Consider the following 20,578-nt stretch of genomic DNA (forward strand, 5'->3'; position numbering starts at 1 on the left):
AATAGAATTAAGTCTCCTAATCCATGAGCATTGATATCTTTTCATTTATTTAGGGCTTTCATTTATTTCGGTAATGTTTTGTAGTTTTCAAAATACAAGTCTTGTCCTTCTTTGACTAAACTTCCTAAATATTTTATTATTATTATTATTTATCTTGGTTGCAATCCTGGCAATGTGTCAACACTCTCCATTTCCTCCCTGGGTTTCCCATTTCCTGCCGGGGTCCCCCATTTCCGTTAGTCCGTTTTTATTGTTTTTCGTGCTATCTGAAGTGGAATTTGCATAAACACTTTTAATGGAGTTCTATTGCAAAATATTTGTGAGAAAGAGAGTTACAGGTTTGTTTTTTTTTTTTTAATTTTTATGGTGCTTTAAGCGAAAGTTTACAAGTCACTCTCTCACACAAAGACTTGTATACACCTTGCTACATATTCCCAATTGCTCTCCCCTTAATGAGACAGCCCACTCCCTCCCTCCACTCTCTCTTTTCGTGTCCGTTTCGCCAGCTTCTAACCCCCTCTACCCTCTCATCTCCCCTCCAGGGAGGCGATGCCAACATAGTCTCAAGTGTCTACCGGATCCAAGAAGCTCACTCCTCCCCAGCATCCCTCTCCAACCCATTGTCCAGTCCAATCCCTGTCTGAAGAGTTGGCTTTGGGAATGGTCCCTGTCCTGGGCCAACAGAAGATCTGGGGGCCATGACCACCAGGGTCCTTCTAGTCTCAGTCAGACCATTAAGTCTGGTCTTTTTATGAGAATTTGGGGTCTGCATCCCACTACTCTCCTGTTTCCTCAGGGATTCTCTGTTGTGTTCCCTGTCAGGGCAGTCATCAGTTGTAGCCAGGCACCATCTAGCTCTTCTGGTCTCAGGCTGATGTAGTCTCTGGTTTATGTGGCCCATTCTGTCTCTTGGGCTCATAATTACCTTGTGTCCTTGGTGGTCTTCATTCTTCTTTAATCCATGTGGGTTGAGACCAATTGATGCATATTAGATGGCCACTTGCTAGCGTTTAAGACCCCAGATGGCTCTCTCTAAGGTGGGATGCAGAATGTTTTCTTAAAAGATTTTATTATGCCAATTGACTTAGATGTCCCCTGAAACTATGGTCTCCAAACCCCCGCCCCTGCTACGCTGGCCTTCGGAGCATTCTGTTTATTCCAGAAACTTCTTTGCTTTTGGTTTAGTCCAGTTGTGCTGACCTCGCCTGTATTGTGTGTTGTGTTTCCCGTCATCTAAAGTAGTTCTTATCTACTATCTAATTAGTGAATACCCCTTGAGAGTTACAGTTTTAAAAAGAAAAAAAAAGTTTCCCTTATGGCAGTGATGATTAAAACTTCCCTATAAGGGATCACATAGAGGGTCCCAGACAGAGCTGGAGAAAAATGTAGAACAAAATTCTAACTCAAACAAAAAAAAGACCAGACTTGCTGGCCTGGCAGAAACTGGAGAAACCACGAGAGTATGGCCCCTGGACACCTTTTTAGCTCAGTAACAAAGTCACCCCTGAGGTTCACCTTTCCTCCAAAGGTTAGACAGGCCCATAAAACAAAACAAGACTAAAGGGGCACACCAGCCCAGGGGCAAGGACTAGAAGGCAGGAGGGGACAGGAAAGCTGGTAATAGGGAACCCAACGTTAAGAAGCGGAGAGTGTTAACATGTCGTGGGGTTGTTAACGAATGTCATAAAACAATATGTGTACTAACTGCTTAATGTTCTGTAAGCTTTCATCTAAAGAACAATAAAAAAAAAAAAGAAAGAAACTTCCCTTGAAATTTCCCTGTCAGCTTCCCCTCATTTTCCTTTCCTTTCCACCTACTCCTTTACTCTAATTTGCTTGCTTAAGACATGTATAAACTAACTCTAACCAGCCTCTGTGAGTGAACAAAAGAAAAGGGAAGTGGAATAAAGAAGAAAGGAGACCAACTGTTCCTCTTTGCTTGACAGCTGGCAAAGGAGGCCTCCCCCCCGCCCTGCCCCAGCATTGTGTACACAAACTGTAGCATCTACAATATTGTATCCCAAGCTTCTTCCTTGGGAAAAAAAAAAAAAAAATTTGCCCAAATAGAGACACATGCTGCAGAAGTCAAGGGCTTTCATGAGATTTGCGTTAATTCTGGATTGTTCTGGTGCTTATTAAGTAGATCCCAGGCTGACCTCGGGCACAGGCAGAGAAGGCAGCCACCCATGTAGTGTCCTTTCAGGGACTTAAGGAACTCTGCTCGATAATTTACAGCCCTTTCCTGTTACAGCATGTTACATGTTGTTGTTGTTGTTAGGTGCTGTCGAGCTGGCTCCGACTCATAGCTACCCTATGCACAACAGAACGAAACACTGCCCGGTCCTGCGCCATCCTCACAATCGTTGTTATTCTCAAGCCCATTGTTGCAGCCACTGTGTCAATCCACCTCGTTGAGGGTCTTCCACTTTTCCGCTGACCCTGTACTTTGCCCAAGCATGATGTCCTTCTCCAGAGACTAATCCCTCCTGACAACATGTCCAAAGTATGTAAGGTGCAGCCTCTCCATCCTTGCTTCTAAGGTGCATTCTGGTTGTATTTTTTCCAAGATAGATTTATTCATTCTTCTGGCAGTCCATGGTATATTCAATATTCTTCGCCAATGCCACAATTCGGCATGTTACATGCAGCCCTCAATTTCTGGAGTTAGAGATTGATTCCTTTGGCTTGATTCATTAGGGTTAAAAACAGGGCTTCCAACCAGTTCGTTTCGGTTCAAAACCCTGTTGAGAATTTCTAACAAATTCCCGGGAAGTTATACATAAGAATCACCTGGGAGTCTTATTCAACTGTAGCTTCTGGTTCAATATGCCTAGGGTGCAAATTCTCAGCAGGGGTTTGAACCAGAATGAACAGATTCAAACCTCTCGTTAAAAAGCAGTTTCCCATGGGATAGGTGGAGCCCTGGTGGCACAGTGGTTAAGTGTCTGGCTGCTAACCCAATGGTCAGTAGTTCAAATCCACCAGCCACTCCTTGGAAACCCTGTGTGGCAGTTCTACTCTGTCCTCCAGGGTCACAAGGAGTCGGAATTGACTCAACAGCAATGGGTATTGTATGGGATGTTGTTGTTGTTGTTAGATGCCATTGAGTTAGCTCTGATTCATAGCAACCCTATGCACAACAGAACAAAACACTGCTCAGTCCTTCGCCATTCTCACAGTTGTTGTTATGCTTAAACCCATTGTTGCAACCACTGTGTCAATCTATATTGAGGATCTTCTTCTTTTTTGATGACCCTCTACTTTACCAAGCATGATATCCTTCTGCAGGAACTGATCCCTCCTGACAACATGTCCAAAGTATGTGAGATATAGCCTTGTCATTGTTGCTTCTACAGAGCATTCTGGTTGTACTTCTTCCAAGACTGCTTTGTTTGTTCTTTTGGCGGTCCGTGGTATATTCAAGATTCTTCTCCAACACCACAATTCACAATTCGGTCTTCCTTATTCATCGTACAGACTTTACATGCATAGGAGGCAACTGAAAACACCATGACATGGGTCGGGCACACCTTAATCTTCAGTGTGACTTCTTTGCTTTTCGACACTTTAAAGAGGTCCTTTGAAGCTTTTTTTTTGAAGCAGATTTGCCCAATGCAATGTGTCATTTGATTTCTTGACTGCTGCTTCCATGGCTGTTGATTGTGAATCCAATTAAAATGAAATCCTTCACAACTTCAATCTTTTCTCCGTTTATCATGATGTTGCTCATTGGTCCAGTTGTGAGGATTTTTGTTTCCTTTATGTTGAGGTGTCATCCATAGCGAAGGCTGTGGTCTTTGATCTTCATCAGTGTTTCAAGTCCTCTTCACTTCCAGCAAGCAAGGTTGTGTCATCTGCATATCGCATGTCATAATGAGTTTTCCTCCAATCCTATTGCTGTGTTCTTCATATAGTCTAGCTTCTGGGATTATTTGCTCAGCATACAGATTGAATAAGTATGGTGAAAGGATACAGCCCTGATGCACACCTTTCCTGGTTTTAAACCGTGCGGTATCCCCTTATTCTGTTCCAACGATTGCCTCTTGTACAGGTTCCACATGAGCACAATAAAGTGTTCTGGAATTCCCATTCTTCACAATGTTATCCGTAATTTGTTATGATCCCCAGTTGAATGCCTTACCCTTCTTAGTACTTCTTAACTTCATCCCTTCTCTACCTCCATTGCTGCTGCCATTCGAGAGCCTCACCATCTCTTGCTTGAATTATTTACAAGAGCCTCCTAACTGGAGGGTAAAGCCTGGTCCCCTTGGCATGGCATACAAGGCCCTGCCCACCTCTACAGCCTCATTTCCCCTGCACTCCCACGTACAGTGTTCAAGCCACACTGACATGCAGCGTCTACGTGCTCCTATTTCCTCAGGAGAAATGCCCATCTTCTCCCTTACCCTTTCACCTCATTTACATCCAGCAAAGCCTTCCTCATCCCCAGCTTTATGCCACCTTCTCTGGGAACCCTTACCTGATGTCTCAAGTAGTTGAACACTTTGTTTTAACTCTACCATGAGGCTGTAACAGTCCCATCAACTCCTGGAGGCATATTTGTGTTCTAGTCACTTCTCTCCCCAGAGCCTAGCTTGGTGACTACCCACTGCTGCTAATTAACGGCTGAATCAATGAATGAATGATGGTTTCCAAGCACAGGGATCCCTCCCTCTTTTGGATGCTACTGTCTGAGAAGTCAGTGCTCTCTCCTCCAAAGACCATCCCCTGGCTATGGCCTCTGCCATTCTGTTTTTAAGGAGCTCTATTGGCACAGTAAAGTGTTCAGCTGCTAAACAAAAGGTCGGCGGTTCAAACCCACCAAAGACTCTGTGGGAGAAAGTTGAGGCAGTCTGCTTCTGTAAAGATTATAGCCTTGAAAACCCTATGGGGCAGTTCTACTCTGTCCTATAGGGTCGCTATGAGGCAATGGGTTTGGTTTTTGGGTTTTGGTACTGTTTTTGCTCCAACACTGCAAGTTTCTTCTGTCACCTCTAGTGCACATTCAAGGCACAAACAATATATGAATCAGGAGAGCTTCACATGTGGAGATGCTCCCTCATCCAGGGTCACCCTCACTTTTCTCTCTGGTCTCAGATCCCTTGGCTCCTTGTGCACTTGGAGAAATAGGATGAGAGGAAAAGACAGCCTGACTTCAAAAAACGCCTAAATCTTGGGACATTTTCCAGTCATGGGTATCTTTCACTCAGGAGTGGGTGTCCCCCTCAGCAGAAGCTACCAACCTTTAGGTTTTCCTTTATACTCCCCAACCCTCTGCTAAGCAGGGCTGGGGTATCAGGAAAGGTTACATACATCTTAAACTCTGTCTCCAGCTTCTGCTAATAGTTGACAGAAATACAAGCTAAGGGGCTTGCCAAGGTCACCCCTGGGTCTGTGGTAAACAGAGAGGAACTGAAGCCTCCCGTCTCGGTCTCCGGGAGGTCAGCGGGTGGCCTAGCTATAGCACATGCAGCCCTTTCCCTCCATAAGGCAGAGGAGACGACAAGGAGACACCGTTCAGGGCTTGAGGAAGGACAGGAACACCCTTATCCTGGCAACATCCCACACATTGAGCTTCAACATTCCAGACACCCAGAGCTTCTCTTCTCAGGGGAGGAGGATCCCAGACGGCTCACTTGGGAGAGAAAATTCGTTGCCTTTGAATCGATTCCAACTCACAGTAGACAGAGTAGAGCTGTCCTGTAGGGTTTCCAAGGAGCCGCTGGTGGATTCCAACTGCTGACCTTTTGGTTAGCAGCCAATCTCTTAACCACTGCGCCACTAGGGCTCCATTTGGGAGAGAAGGGCCACACAGCCTGAACTGCTCCCTGAAAAAAGTTAAAAGAGCAGAGAAGGCAAACATTTCACATGGCTATGACACTGTTAGGTGCTGTCAAAATGCCATTGAGTTTGTTCCGACTCATAGCAACCCTCTGTACAACAGAATGAAACACTGCCTGGGCCCATACCATCCTCACAATTGTTATGCTTGAGCCCCTTGTTGCAGCCACTGTGTCAATCCATCTCACTGAGGGTCTTCCTCTCTTTCACTGACCCTCTACTTTACCAAGCATGATGTCTGTCTCTAGGGACTGGTCCCTCCTGATAACACGTCCAAAGTATGTGAGACGAAGTTTTGCCATCCTTCCTTCTAAGGAGCATTCTGGCTGTAGTTCTAAGACAGATTTGTTCATTTTTCTGGCAGTCCATGGTATATTCACCCTATGACATACACGTTATAAAAATTCTCTCCAATTCCATGAAGAATTCTCTCAATGAGTTCACACGCATTTTTTCTATGTTCAAAAATAAAAAATAGCAGGAAGATTTTATGAAGTGAAACTACCCTTAAGCCATTGCTCCCTGATCCAGTGGTTATGCCTGTCAATTATGGGTCTGTAAAAAAAAAAAAAAAAATTTTTTTTAACACGTAGACAGAAAGAAGTAGATCAACAAACAAAACCCACTGAACACAGCTCTATTTTTATTTTTTAAAAATATAGCAAAATTTAAAAATCATGTTCCTAAATAGTGTTCACAAATCATCTAGAAATATTGTGCAGACATTAGAAATGACTTACAGCTTTTCCACAAGTCAATTTGTGTCTGTGCCCCCACCCTCACCAGTCACCACTGAGGTGACCCCGACTCACGGCGACCCCATGTGTGTCAGAGTAGAACTGTGCTGCATGGGGGCTTCAGTGGCTGATTTTTCAAAAGCAGATCTTCAGGCCTTTCTTCAGAGGTACCTCTGGGTGGACTCAAACCTCCAACCTTTTGGTTAGCTGCCAAATGCATTCACTGTTTGCACCAGCCATTAAAACCAAAAACTCCTTACTGCAGAGCGGATTCCAACTCCTAGCAACCCTATAGGACAGAGTTGAACTGACCCATAGGGTTTCCAAGGAGCACCCGGTGTATTCGAACTGCCAGTCTTTTGGTTGGCAGCCATAACACTTAACCACTATGTCACCAAGGTCTCCTTGCACCACCCAGGGACTCCAATGTCTGTGTAGCGGGTGGTAGTGGGAAAACTGAGGCTGGGAATCGGGAAGTTAATTCCGCTATGATAAGTAGTTTACAACCTCTCATCAGCTTGCCTGTTCATCTGTTTATCTCAAAGGTTCTTTCTGTAGCCTGTAGTGCTCCCCAGCCTCAGTCGAGATACATGCTGGGCTCCAGCCTGGTTAGAGGCTGGATCAGAGGACAACACAGTGACCTTATCTAGTATCTTAAACTAACTATCCAAGTCCAAACAGTGCGATCAGCTAAATTCTTTTGGGGGTAAAAGTAACACTAAGCGTTGGTCTCCTGTGCTCTCTCTAACTTGTTTCCACACATTTCTTGCCTGCTTTCTGCACCTCCTTGCCTTCAGGTGTTTCCCTGATAACCCAAGCCCTCCTTTTCTTGTGAATCTCCCTTCAAAACCCTCAATGTTGAATTTCGTGGTCAGCCTAAGGTGAAGTGCAGGATTATTTTACTGCCTCTCTTTGCCTCCTGCTTAAATCCTTTTCGCAGGAAAACTGCCCTTCCCTGCTTCCCCCGCCACACAGCCCGGCAGCCAGAAAGACATTTGCAGTATCATGGACTTTTAGTGATTCTGCTGAAATTAGCCTCCTCAGAGGCTGGCTAATGGAGAACGGGTGTCTGCTTTGAGGTTGACAGCCCTTCCCAGTGCGGCTCAGGTTCTTACCTGGCCCCGGTATCAAATCTGGCCATCAGATACTGGATTGATTTCGGCGGGGGCCCTTTGGAGAGGGAGCAATCAGAGCGGGCTGACTGAGGGTTTAGAGGGAGCGGAGCTCTCTGCAAGGCGGACAGGAGAACCGAGTCTCAGGGAGGACAGGCAGAGCCAGAGGGCAGAGCGGGGCCCACAAGCCTTTCAGAGGTCCTGGAAAATGTTTGAGGTCCTGGAAAGAAATTTCGTTGGCTTCAAAATACAAAGGGAAAACGGCAAAATCAAATTAATATTAATTTCCAGCACCAAACTGTAAAACCTTTAACATTTTGATAATAAAATGCACGTAAATGTGGAATACCGGTGTCTTGAGTACGCCTGATGTGATGGAGCGAGGGGAGTCTTGGGGGAGACTGTTCCCAGGCTCCAGACAGGCGTCCGGGTCTGCTTTCAAGACGTCCAGGTCGCGGAGACCCAGCCAGGGCTGGCCGAGGATGTGGCAAGAGAGACATCCTGAACCAGCGAATGCACAGAGATGACAGTTTACCGGTGGTGGGGTTGGGGGAGTGGGCGGGAAGGGAGAGCTATTGCTTAAAGGGCGCCGAGCTTCTGCTAAGAGTAGTGAAAGCCTGGAAACAGAATGTGATGCAGGTGGTACAAGACGGTGAGGTAACTCATGTCACTGGATCGTATACGGAAGACATGGTCGCAATGGCGAATGTTTTGTATTTATATTCTAACACAATTATAAACAATTTTTTTTTTAGAGAGACATGCAGAGCAAAGAATTGAAAAAGACAACTAGATTGTTCTGTAAACCTTCATCTAAAGTACAATTTAAAAAATTAATTAAACAAAATTAGCAAAAGTGAAAAGAAAAAGGCATACCTCTTGGGTGCAACCCTGCCCTTGCACAAACCTTGAGAGAGCTCCTCCTTCAGTTTTGCACAGTGGGGCTCGGTCCTGGGTTCAACTCTGGGTTCTGTGACACACCCCTGATTGCTTAACATAAATTCTCTGTTTCTGCTTAATCTAGCTTGAATTGGTTTTGTTGCTTAAAAATACAACTTTTAATTGAGGCAAGAATCCAGGCCTCTTGACCACACCTTCCCCCCCCCACCCCCTTTCCATAACAAGATAATCTAGTTATTTGATTAAAGAAAACAATAGGATATCCAAAACATAAAACATTTCACTTTTTGGTCAGATCTCCACAGCAGGCTGGTTTGGGATAGCTGCTTGGACAGGTGTTCTTGCTGGAATTATCCAAACAAATGATTTGTTGCCTAATTATATAAATTTGTGTTTATTACGTTTATTGTTTAGGGTCTCTTTCTGCTAGAATGTAAATTCCATGTGGATAACCATCTTCGATTTTGTCATTGTCCCATCAAGTGCCTAGTTGGTGTTCAATAAATACATGTAGGAAGAACGATAAGCACCATATTGCCAGAAACACCCAGGCCTAATATTAATTTCACAATTAGCAAGAACCCTGTTAGGTCACTGTTGATTACATTTTTTATCTCACTTTTAAAGTGATGGATGAGCAAAGGCTAGGTTTAACAAGGAGCTTCGTATGTCATTTGGCCTGGTCCCCTTATTTTACAGATGAAGACAGAGGCTCAAAGAAGGGAAATACTTGTCCAAAATCTCACAACTTGAAAGTAACAGCCCAGAACTGGAACTTGGGTCCCCCAGTTCAGATGTCTTTCTACTGTACCACACAGCCTCTCACTCTTAGCACTTGTAGGTGAGACAGTGAGCAGGGCTGTTTATTCACTCTGCTCCTGCCTTAGGCTGGGCTCTCTAGAGAAGCAAAGCCAGTGAAGCATATGTGTATAAATACATATACAGAGAGATTTATCTCAAGGAAATGGCTCATACAGTTGTAGACGCTGGCAAGTCCCAAGTCCGTGCGTTGGACATCAGACTGGAGCCTTCTCCTGACTCACGTAGCTGCAGGGGCTGATGAACACAAGATTGGCAGGTAAGATGGCAGGCTGTTGGCTCAAGTCCCATGAACTGGAGGTCAGATGATGACAAGCCAGCTGCAGGATCCAGAGCAAGTGAACGAGCTTTGCCACAACGTCCATATATATTGGATGCAGACCGCGCCCCGGAGGAAATTCTTCTTGCAACTGATTGGCTGATCATATCAGATCACATCATGGAGGATGACTAAATCACTACACAGCTGCCAAACCACTGAGAATCATGGTCCAGCAAAGGTGACACACAACTTTAGCCACCACAGCTACCTAATAACAGAGACACATTGACAGCTCAGTGGTAGAATCACGCCTCCTATGCAAGAGTCCTGGGTTTGATTCCTGGTCAGTGCGCCTCACGTGCAGCCACCACCCATCCGTCAGTGGAGGCTGTGTGTTGCTATGATGCTGAACGGGTTTCAGCAGAGCTTCCAGGCTGAGATGGAGCAGGAAGAAAGGCCTGGTGACCTGCTTCCAAAAATCAGCCAGCAAAAACCCTACGGATCACGATGGTCCTGGAAATGGTGCAGTACTGGCAGCATTTCATTCCGTTCCATTGCGCATGGTCCACGAACGTGCCCCAGCAGGCACACAGCTAACTAACTGGCAGAAGATTTGGTTTTCCTGCTCCCAAAGCACCAGCAGACAGAAGCTGTAGACCGAAGGCCTCAGCGGCAGGTAGCTTTCCTGCCTCTGCGATTATCAGTGCAGCCCTGGTGGCGCAGTGGTTGAGAGCTCAGCTGCTAACCAAAAGGTCAGCAGTTCGAATCCACCAGCCACTCCTTGGAAACCCTATAGGGCAGTTCTACTCTGTCCTGTGGGGCTGCTAGGAGTCAGAATCAACTCGAAGGCAACAAGTTTTAACAGGCGATCATTAGAACAGGTATTATTAGACTACCTTTAAAGCTGTATCCTGTACCCCCTCCTAAAGGGATGGGAGGGCCCAGGCAGTTTCTAAAATAAACCCCATTTTTTAGCTCTGATTTTCCGTTTTCAATGGCTTCTTTGATAAAGTAATCAACTCCCAAATCACTTAGCCCCAGTAAGTGAGATCTTGCGTAAGACAAACTCAGGTCTCCTTTTGATAGGTAACTGAAGAGATTACCATAAATGTTCAAACCAAAAACAAGTCGATTCTGACTCATGGCAACCCCATGTATGCAGAGCAGAACTGTGCTTCTTTGGGTTTTTAAGGCTGTGACCTTTTAGAAGCACATCACCAGGCCTTTCTTCCGAGACAAGTCTGTGTGGGTTCAAATCGCCAACCTTTGAGTTAGTAGTTGAGTGTTTAACTGTATCACTCACCAAAAACCAAACCCATTGCCATCAAGTCGATTCGGACTCATAGCGACCCTATAGGACAGAGTAGGACTGCCCCATAGAGTTTCCAAGGAGCACCGGCTGGATTCGAACTGCCAACCTTTTGGTCAGTAGCTGTAGCTCTTAACCACTATGCCACCAGGGTTTCCTGCGTCACTCAAGGACTCCATAAATGCTCAATAATACAGTAGTTTGGATTCCAGAAATCATCCTGGTTCAGTATTGGTAAAATTAAACCTAACCTGGGAAATCCTATGGTTTAGCACCTGAAGCTGCCCAGCAGATTCCTGTGAAGAGTCCAGGAATGGAGCTGCCAGGGGAGCGTATCCAGACATTTCAGGGAGAGTCCTCATTAACAGGCCTGAAGAGTGAATCTCTTCACCACTTGCCCACTTAGAAAGTTAAATGAGCTATTGAGTTGTGATCACTCAGAGTAGTTCCATTTTACTTGTCAACCATGATTTATAATGGTTCTGAACCTAGTCTTATGGATTGAATTGTGTCCCCCCAAAATATGTATTAAAATCTTGGCCACACACTGTTAAGTTTTAATCATACAATGAAATCAGCTGGCCTTGGGCAGAGGAGATTACCTTCCATAATGTAATCTAATGTAATGTAACCAATCAGTTGGGTGTCCTACCAGTGTAGAGCAGATCCTAAACTAATCACTTCTGAAACAGACAAAGAAGGACCTCCCTCTAGAGCCACACCCTGAATGGACTTCCAGCCTCTTGAGCTGTTACAAAATAAATTTCTGTTCTTTAAAGCCACCCACTTGTGGTATTTCTGTCATAGCAGCGCTAAGAATCTAAGACACCTAGCAATGTAGATAAGATAGTCTAGGTGTAAGGAGAAGTTAGAAATAAGATGCAGCAATAGTCCGGGAGATCTGATGATATATGAAACTAGTTCCATATATTCACTTTTCCCCCCTTAGTATCTAAAACTGAGCAAAGGTAGGTGATTGGTGTTCGGTGGGCTCCAGAACCGAGAAGAACTAACCGGAGTACAGTGGATACTAAAGAAATGTAGAACTGTGCTGTGCTTGGGGAGGCTTTGCTTTAAAAAAACAAACAAAACAAAAACCTTCCTTGAATTTTCTTTCAAAGGAATTGGCTCCACAGTGTGTCTTTGAGATAGCTGGTCAAGATGAACTCAGGCTGGGACGTGTGGGTACCCCAGGCTGGCAAATAATTTGGCATCCCTTCAAACTGACATTCTTTAAATATTTTTTCAACATTTTCTTAGTGGGGGCGGAAAGAATGGATTGTCTACTAATAAAAACTGCACACCTCTTTATGTTCAAGATAAAGGGTTTACTGTATGCCTGTGAAGACGAAATGCATCAGGCAATCAAGGGCATGATTTTATTCAGACGGTTGCAAGAGGCAGAACGTTCAGTAATGAGGAACTCCTCAGAGAAAAGGAAGGAGGGCTGAGGTTTTATCACGGCCAGAGGACAAGCGAGTCATCCGAGAGCCCTATGGGGACATGAGAAATAGTGGATAGGACAGCTGGTCTTATCTAAGTCAAACCGGGAAGGCTGACTCTTTGCAGTTAAGAGGTACTGTTTCCCCGAACAAAAAGGGCAGGTAGATGGGGGGTTTCTTAACCATTGCTGTTTTCCAGGAGCACAGAGCTCAAGTGAATGTCACCACTGTCATGCCCTAAACCGCACTGTTTCAATTTTTTAGAATTGTCTTTCATGTCATTGTTTTTCTGGTATATTTTACTGGACAATGTAAGTCACTCACACAAACAAAGAACTGCTCAAGATATGTCCTTTCTCCTGGCTGGCACGTGGTAAACACTTCCCTGCCTTTCTGTGGTTTTGTTCTCCAGTTTCCTTTTGTTAATTTTCTCAATCTGGCAAAAATATTAAAGTGTTTAAAATTTAGGTAATAAATCACTCACTCCCAGCTATCAGCTAATCCAGACATCACTTGATCTTGAGTTTTGGGTGACTGTCAGCTGGTCGGTCTGGGGTTCAGGGCTGGACCTGAAGTTGCAAAGGGCGATTATTCATATGCACGTTGCAGAAGTCCTCAGTGGGAGTATGGTGGTGCTGCTGGGGAACGGTGCTTTTACTCACTTGGTTTTGCTTTTTCCACTTGCGGACGTTTTATATTTTGCCAGTCCTGTGAGGAGTTCTGTGTAGAAGCTGGTGTTTACTGGCAACCTACTTCCCATTTATTCTAATGGTGTGTATTTTATTATTATTGAGATAGAATTAATATGCCATTAAATTCAGCCTTTTTACGTGTCAGTTCAGTGGGTTTTAGTGTATTCACGTGGTTATACAGCCATCACCACTATCTAATTTCAGAACAGTTTCATCACCCCAAAAAGAAACCCCACACCCACCCCCTTTTCCTCCCCCAGCCCCTAACAATCATTTGCTTTCCGGGGATTTGCCTATTCTGGGCATTACATATAAACAGGGTCATGCAATATGTGGCCTTTTGTGACTGGCTTCTTTCACCTAATGTACTGTTTTCTAGATCCACATTGTAGCATGTATCAGTACATTATCCCTTTTTACTGCCAAATAATATTCCATTATATGGATATACCATATTTTATCTGGAAACCCTGGTGGCATAGTGGTTAAGAGCTATGGTTGCTAACCAAAAGATTGGCAGTTCAAATCCACCAGGCCCTCCTTGGAAACTCTGTGGGACAGTTCTACTCTGTCCTATAGGGTCACTATGAGTCGGAATCGACTCGACGGCAGTGGGTGGTAGTGGTGGTGGTATATTTTATCTATCCAGTCATCAGGTGATGGACATTTGGGTTGGCCCCACTTTTTGGCTGTTATGAGTAATGCAGCTATGAACACTCATGTACTTTTTGTGTAGACATGGGGCGCCTTTCTAGCCATGGTCTTGTAACTCTCACCCAGGTGATTGGGCAAGACTATTCGATAGGGTAAATGCAGCCCACTGAAGGAATTGGTAAGTTTTGCCATCCTGCTGGGCTTGAAATGAGCCACCCCAGAGGCAAGAAAGAGAGGATCCCACCACCACCAAGGGAGAACAGCCAGGAGCAGAGAGCACGTCTTTGGACCTGGGATTCCTGCATTAAGAGGCTCCTGGAGCCAGAGAACCAAGACAGAGTTGGAACCCTGAAGACAGTCAGACCCAAAGGGAGAGACCCAGCAGCAGGAGACAGCACGGTGGGCTTCCTAGTCCACAGAGTTGGAAGGCTGAGTGCCTTTGGGCAGAGGCTCAGGGCCAGGGAGAGGCATGCCTACAGCATGGCTGAGAAGTGGCTGTCCTGATGGAAGAAGTGTTCCCTGAGTGTTCCTGAGCTTGAATTGTAACCTGTTTTTTTTTTTTTTTTTAACTTCCTGAATAACCCCTATAATCCTAAGTATTGTCTGTGAGTTCTGTGTGGCCATTGCTATGAATTATCGAACCCAGCAGAGAAGTAGAGAGTGCCGTGGGAGGGATGATTGGTGTCAGAATTTGTAAAGATGGCAGAGAGCAGAGGCATGCCTGACCCCCGCCTCATAGGAATCAGCCTTGGACTGTGGATTCTCCGTCCCCCTTATAAAGTGAGAGGAGGTCAGACACCGCCCCCATGCCATTTTTACAACATATATTTTCATTTTTCTTGAGTATGTACCTAGAAGTAGAATTGCTGGGTCATCTGCTGACTATGTTTAACTTTCTGAGGAACTACCAAACTGTTTTTCAAAGCAGGTTTACATTCCCATTAGAAATGTGTGAGGGTTACAATTTCTCTACATCCTCGCCAACACTTGTTATCGTCCATCATTTTGATCATAGCCATCCTAGTGGGTGTGAGGAGCCCCTGGTTGGTGAAAGCGCTAATGTGCTCGCTGCTAACAGAAAGGCTGGCGGTTCGAGCCCACCCAAAGGTGCATAAGAAGAAAGGCACAGTTCTACTCTGACGCGTATGGAATCAACCTGAGTCAAGGTTTGTTTGGGGGGTCTTTAGTGGGTGTGAAGCGGCGTCTCATTGTGGCTTTGGTTTCTGTTTCCCTAATGACTAATAATAACTTGAGCATTTTTTCTTGTGCTTATTAGCCATTTGTATAGCTTTCTTCTCTGGAGAAAGAAGATTTTCACTTTTAAACTGGGCTATTTATCTTTTTATTGTCGAGTGTCCAGGGTTCTTTATGTAGTCTGGATACCAGTCCCTCTTCAGACATGTAAACTACAAGTACTTTCTCCCATTCTGTGAATTGTCTTTTCACTTTCTCGATAGTGTCCTTTGAAGCACAAATATTTAATTCTGATGAAGCCCAGCTTATCTATTATTGCTCTGATTGCTTGTGCAGTGATGTAGTGCCCTTTAGAACCTGGCGTTCCAAGCAACCAACGGGTTGACATTCATCTTGATCTGGTCCAGGATAGGGCCTTGAAGATACTATTAGGCAAGATGTATTGCTGTAATTACAGTCTTTGTCTTTCTCCTCAAAGATGGTAATGATGGTGGTGTCCGAACCCCTGAGATCTACCTCAGGACCCTCCAGTTGAAGAGACGTTCACAGAGCAAAGCAGTGGCGCCTCTTCCTGTTTGAAATTCCGGAAGACCTTAGCCATATCTCAGTCCTCTAATACAACATTTCCCTAAGTGAATCTTCGTAAGATTCTTGCCATTAGACACCTGTAGAAAAATGGTTTCATGGTTAAATAAAGAAGAACAGTGGCCTGCTAAATCCCTCTAGAAGATTCACAAGGCATGTTAGAAAAATGAAATCTCCGAGAAGTTCTGCAATAAAGAAATATGTTTAACCCAACGTCTCAAATTACATAAGCAAGAGACTATTACAAGCAAGGAACTTAGCCTTTTGTGTACTAGTACACGCTTCAACAGGATAGGCTATCTTAGTGAAATCTTAGTGACTGACACAATAAAAGCTTATTTATAAGCAGGGGGAGACGCTCCAGGAGAAAAGGACGTCATGTCAGAGTCCAAAGTGAGTTCAACAGCCCTCCTTCCTCTTGTAGCTACACCGTTTGAACATGTGACCTCCAAAGCAGCCAGCGACGGGAGAGACAGACTGGGGGTTCTCAGGGGTTGGGGAGATTTTTACAGGCTAGACCTGGATGTCACCTACACATCTCTGCCCACGCTCCTTGGTGGGAACTCGTCTTACCTCCTTAGTTACAACAGTCTCTTGATACACTTAGGAGAAAAAGTTAGCGACATACAACATGATACCAGCTGCTGACACTTTGGGAAGCACCGCTTGACTGGCTTATATTGCTTCAGAATAAGCGGCTTTGTTGACTGACGGCATATGGGCAAGTCCCCCAAGAGCCTGTGGCCTTTTCTCCTGGACCCTCTCCTGGTGGTGAGGCTCCAACTTGGTTGTTGGCCCTTCTTTGTGAAGCCAGGCAGAGCAGCACGCGTTCTGGTCACGCACTTACACGGTCATCAACAGTGCATTTCTATAAAAAACAAAGGAACGTTCGGAAAATCACATGCCAGCTTCTGTTTTTATTTCAACAGAGACAAAATTTAACAGGAGCAAGTGAGATGGCTTTAGATTGCCCACTGAAAATCAGGCCAGTGGGATAATAACGTGAGAGTGTGGCTCAGCACACCTACAGACCAGAGAGGAATCCTGAGACATTTAAACAGTCGATTCATTAACAGAGCCAGCCTGTAATTGTTATTATTTAGTGCCTGGGCACACAATAAAAACGAGGAGGGGAAAAAAAAAAAATCATGCTAGTGGTAAATATGTTTTCCCAGAAAAAAAACAGATCTTGGTGCTGTTGGCCTATCAGGAGACATCATGTGCTCTGCAGTCTAACTACATAAATAGCCCTGAAAGACACATTAATATTTTACACAAAAAAATCAATAAGTCCCTACTGAGCTCGTAGGATTGCTATTTGTGCTTCGTTGAAGTGTATTTAAAGCGTTCTCAACATCAAGTGGTGTCGCAAAGGAGGATGAGAACGCCTGAGCCTGTGGTGATGAGAACGAAAGCAGTGCGTTGTTGCTAAATAGGTACAGTTTCTGTTGAAGATGTGAGTGTTTTGGAAATACATAGTGGGGGTGGTTGACCAACACTGTGAGCATAATTTATGTCACAGAATTGCATACTCAAAAAACAGTAAAACAGCAAACTTTTTGTTATATGTGTTTTACCACAATAAATTAAAAGAAAAAAAGGTTAAAGTGGCAAATTTTATATTATATTATTTTACCACAATAAAATTAAAACTAAAACAAAACAAAAGGGTGCAGGTTGTGAAGAACAAGGGAAAACTTCCAGGTCACTAAAAACTGTCACAGAACCGAGGAGACTAGGAAGACCCCAGGAACAAACGTAATGTGGGAGCCTGGATTGGACCCTGGAACAGAAAAAAGGGACATCCGTGTAAAAACTGGTGAAACCAAATTACAGCTGGAGTTCAGCTAACAGAACTGCTGGGGTCTTAGTTGTGGCAAACATACCATGAGAATTTCAGATGATAACATTAGGGGAAGCTGGGTGAGGACTCTATGGGAATTTGGTACTATCTTTGTAACTTTTCTGTAACTATGCAAATATTCCAAAATAAAAAGTTCATTTAAAAAATAAGGAGCCCTGGTGGCGCAGTTATTAAGCACTCAGCTGCTAACCAAAAGGTCAGCGGTTCGAACCCACCAGCCACTCCACTGGAGAAAGATGTGGCAGCCTGCTTCTATAAAGATTACAGCCTTGGAAACCCTATGGGGCACTTCTACTCTGTTCTATAGAATTGCTATGAGTCGGAATCCACTGGATGGCAATGGGTTATTTAAAAAAAACACCTTAAAAAAAAAGAAAATAAAGTGAAGAACAGTCATTAAAAAGGTTATTAAAGGTCCAGCGTGGGCCCAGGATCCGAGGTACTTGATGGTGGTGGGTTCTCCCAGGGGAGGAGCAGGCCTAAGCTGTCAGTCTGCGCATGGGTCAGTCTGACCTGCCTGCCAAAGGTGACTGGAAGGACGATTCCCAAGGCGGGCTGACTCCCCAGCACACTCAGCTGGAAGGCAAAGCTTGTTTTGGACACAGCGTGATGAAGGGGAGAGGACACCCACTTCGGGGCAAAAATCTGGCTCTGCCACTCACTGATTCTGGTGCTGTACCAGTCACTTACCCTCCCGGGGCCCGCGTCCCCAACTGTAACCCGGGGCTACCGCCACCTACCTCCCGGGATTATAGTGAGGCCAGAGAGGTCGCGTGCCGAGCCTGCTGCACGGTCAGCACTCCAGGAATGCTACCTGTCCCTGCTGCATCTGTCTGTCCGTATTTCTTTTCTTTTGTTTATCGTAGTGAAAATATGCATAAGAAAAATACTCCATCTCAACAATTTCTGCGTGCACAATTCAGTGACACCAACTACATTCTTCTGGCTGTGCGACCGTTATCCCTGTCCTTTTCTGAATTATCCCACCTCCATTAACATAAACTCAGTGCTCCCAAAGTAAAAACTACCCCCAAACCCAAAAACACCTATTCCAACTCATAGCGACCCTATAGGACAGAGTAAAACTGCCCCATAGGGTTTCCAAGGAGTGTCTGGTGGATTCCAACTGCTGACCTTTTGGTTACCATCCGAAGCACTAAACCACTACGCCACCAGGGTCTCCAAACTACCCCCAGCCACCCCCATAACCACTAATAATCTTTCGTTTCTATATATCTGCTTATTTCATATAAATGAGATCATATAATATTTGTCCTTTTGTAACTGACATTTCACTCAACATGATGCTTTTAAGGTTCATCTATGCTCTGGCGTGCACGGGACCTTCATTTCTCTTTATGGCTCAGCAGTCTTCCATTGAATGTGTGTACCACATTTTGTTTATCCATTCATTTGTCGATGGACATTTCTGTTGTTTCCACCTTTTGGCTGCTGTAAATAGTGTTGCAATGAACATTGGCGTACAGGTTTCTGTTTGCATTCCTGCCTTCACGTCTTCTGGGTATACACCTCTGATTGGGATTGCGGGGTCATATAGTAGTTCTGTGTTCAACTTTTTGAGAATCCACCAAATTATTTTCCACAGTGGCTGTACCATTTTACATTCCCACCGTCGATGGATGAGGGCTGAATTTCTTTTGTTCTCTTGGCAACCCATCCTTTTCAGCCTTAGACCCTGATGTCAGAGAAAACACTGTTCTATCCCAGCCCTGCCTCTGAGCAACCAGGAGAGCCTCTTAACCTCTTCGAAGTTCAGGTTACTCATTTGCAAATGAGAAAACTTTTATTATCCATCCACTCGAGCTGTTGTGAAGATTAAATACAGTTGTTGTTAGAAAAAAAAAAAGTTGTTGTTAGTTGCTGTTAATTCTGACTTAAGGCGACCCCATGTGTGCAGAGTAGAACTGCCCCATAGGATTTTCAAGGCTGTAACCTTTCGGAAGCAGATTGCCGGGCCTGTCTTCCAAGGTGCCTCTGGGTGGGTTCGAACCACCAACCTTTCAGCTAGTAGTTACATGTTCCAGTGCCACCCAGGGGCTCCAAACCTAGTAAGGGATACAAAGTAGTTAGAACACTGTCAGGCACAAGCAGGCACTCAAAAATGCAAACGATTGTTATTTCATTGCTTATTTAACTGGTGTTCCCGAAGCTAACAGAAGAGAGAGTTTCAAAGAGGAGGCGATTTTCGGTAAAGCATGTTCAACACTGCAAGAAAAGCGAGAAGAATGAGGACTGGGAAAGCACAAACAACATAGGACAGCTCAGTGGGGAGAGAATACTCCCTGTGCAACAGAGAGTGGCTATGACAAGAGAGGAAGGAAGGCCTTCCAGATGCTTCTCTTTTCTCTTGCAAGTAGTTCCCAAATAGCCCTCATCGCAGGGGAGCTGGGGATTATTATGGTTCATTACCAGAGGCCGAGAGGTCTTTCCTGAAATATCTGCACTGGGACCTGGTGATTCCCTATCGCTGCACAGGTAAACCAGCAGAATTCCTCTGGATAATAAAAAGCGATGTTGTGACCCAAATCTGGTTGGGCTCCCCAGGCTGCTAGGGTGTCATCCCACACCCTGAGGCCAAGGTTGTACCTTTTAAAACCTCTAAACCTCTGAAAAACATTCCCAAGTCCTTTGGATAAAGTTTCATGGAAAAGGAGATGTTACCCTGACACCACACCAGAAAGCATAAAAATCCTCTGTAAGGGGAAAGGGGAGGGCCAGGAACAGCAGGAGGAAATGCAGCGCGTGGCCTCCATGAACAACTGCCTCCTTTGCCAGGAGACCAGGAGGTGGTGCCTGGCGACCATTACTGAACGTTTTGATCAAAGATTCTCTAGAAGTATCCTGATTAAAAGGGAGAATATGTGCAACAGAATTTCAAATTCTCATGGAATCCAGCCTTTCTGGATCCATGGAGGCTGGACGAACTCCCGAATCTGTTGCCTTGTGATAGTCTTTAAACCTTAAACCAGAAATATCCCCTGAAGTCTAACAATACCCCCCAAAAAAAAAGCCAAACCTGTTGCTATTGAGTCGATTTCAACTCATAGCAACCCTACAGGACAGAACAGCCCCCACAGAGTTTCCAAGGAACACCTGGTGGATTTGAACTGCCGACCTTTTAGTTAGCAGCCATGGTACTTAATGAC

At 44.8% G+C, this 20,578-nt stretch overlaps 1 long non-coding RNA gene across 1 annotated transcript in view; it reads right to left on the minus strand.

Moving 5' to 3' along the window:
- Nucleotides 1–6,417: 6,417 nt before the first annotated feature.
- Nucleotides 6,418–20,578, minus strand: part of LOC111751555 (uncharacterized) — a 46,426-nt gene continuing 32,265 nt past the window's right edge. Inside the window, exons 3-4 of the long non-coding RNA XR_002786657.2 lie at nucleotides 16,121–16,415; nucleotides 6,418–15,627 (exon numbers count right to left, since the gene is read on the minus strand). This is a non-coding gene — a long non-coding RNA (uncharacterized LOC111751555). The remainder of the gene's footprint in view (nucleotides 15,628–16,120; nucleotides 16,416–20,578) is intronic.

The sequence above is a fragment of the Loxodonta africana genome, chromosome 15, assembly GCF_030014295.1.
Source record: "Loxodonta africana isolate mLoxAfr1 chromosome 15, mLoxAfr1.hap2, whole genome shotgun sequence".
NCBI classification, from domain to species: domain Eukaryota; kingdom Metazoa; phylum Chordata; class Mammalia; order Proboscidea; family Elephantidae; genus Loxodonta; species Loxodonta africana.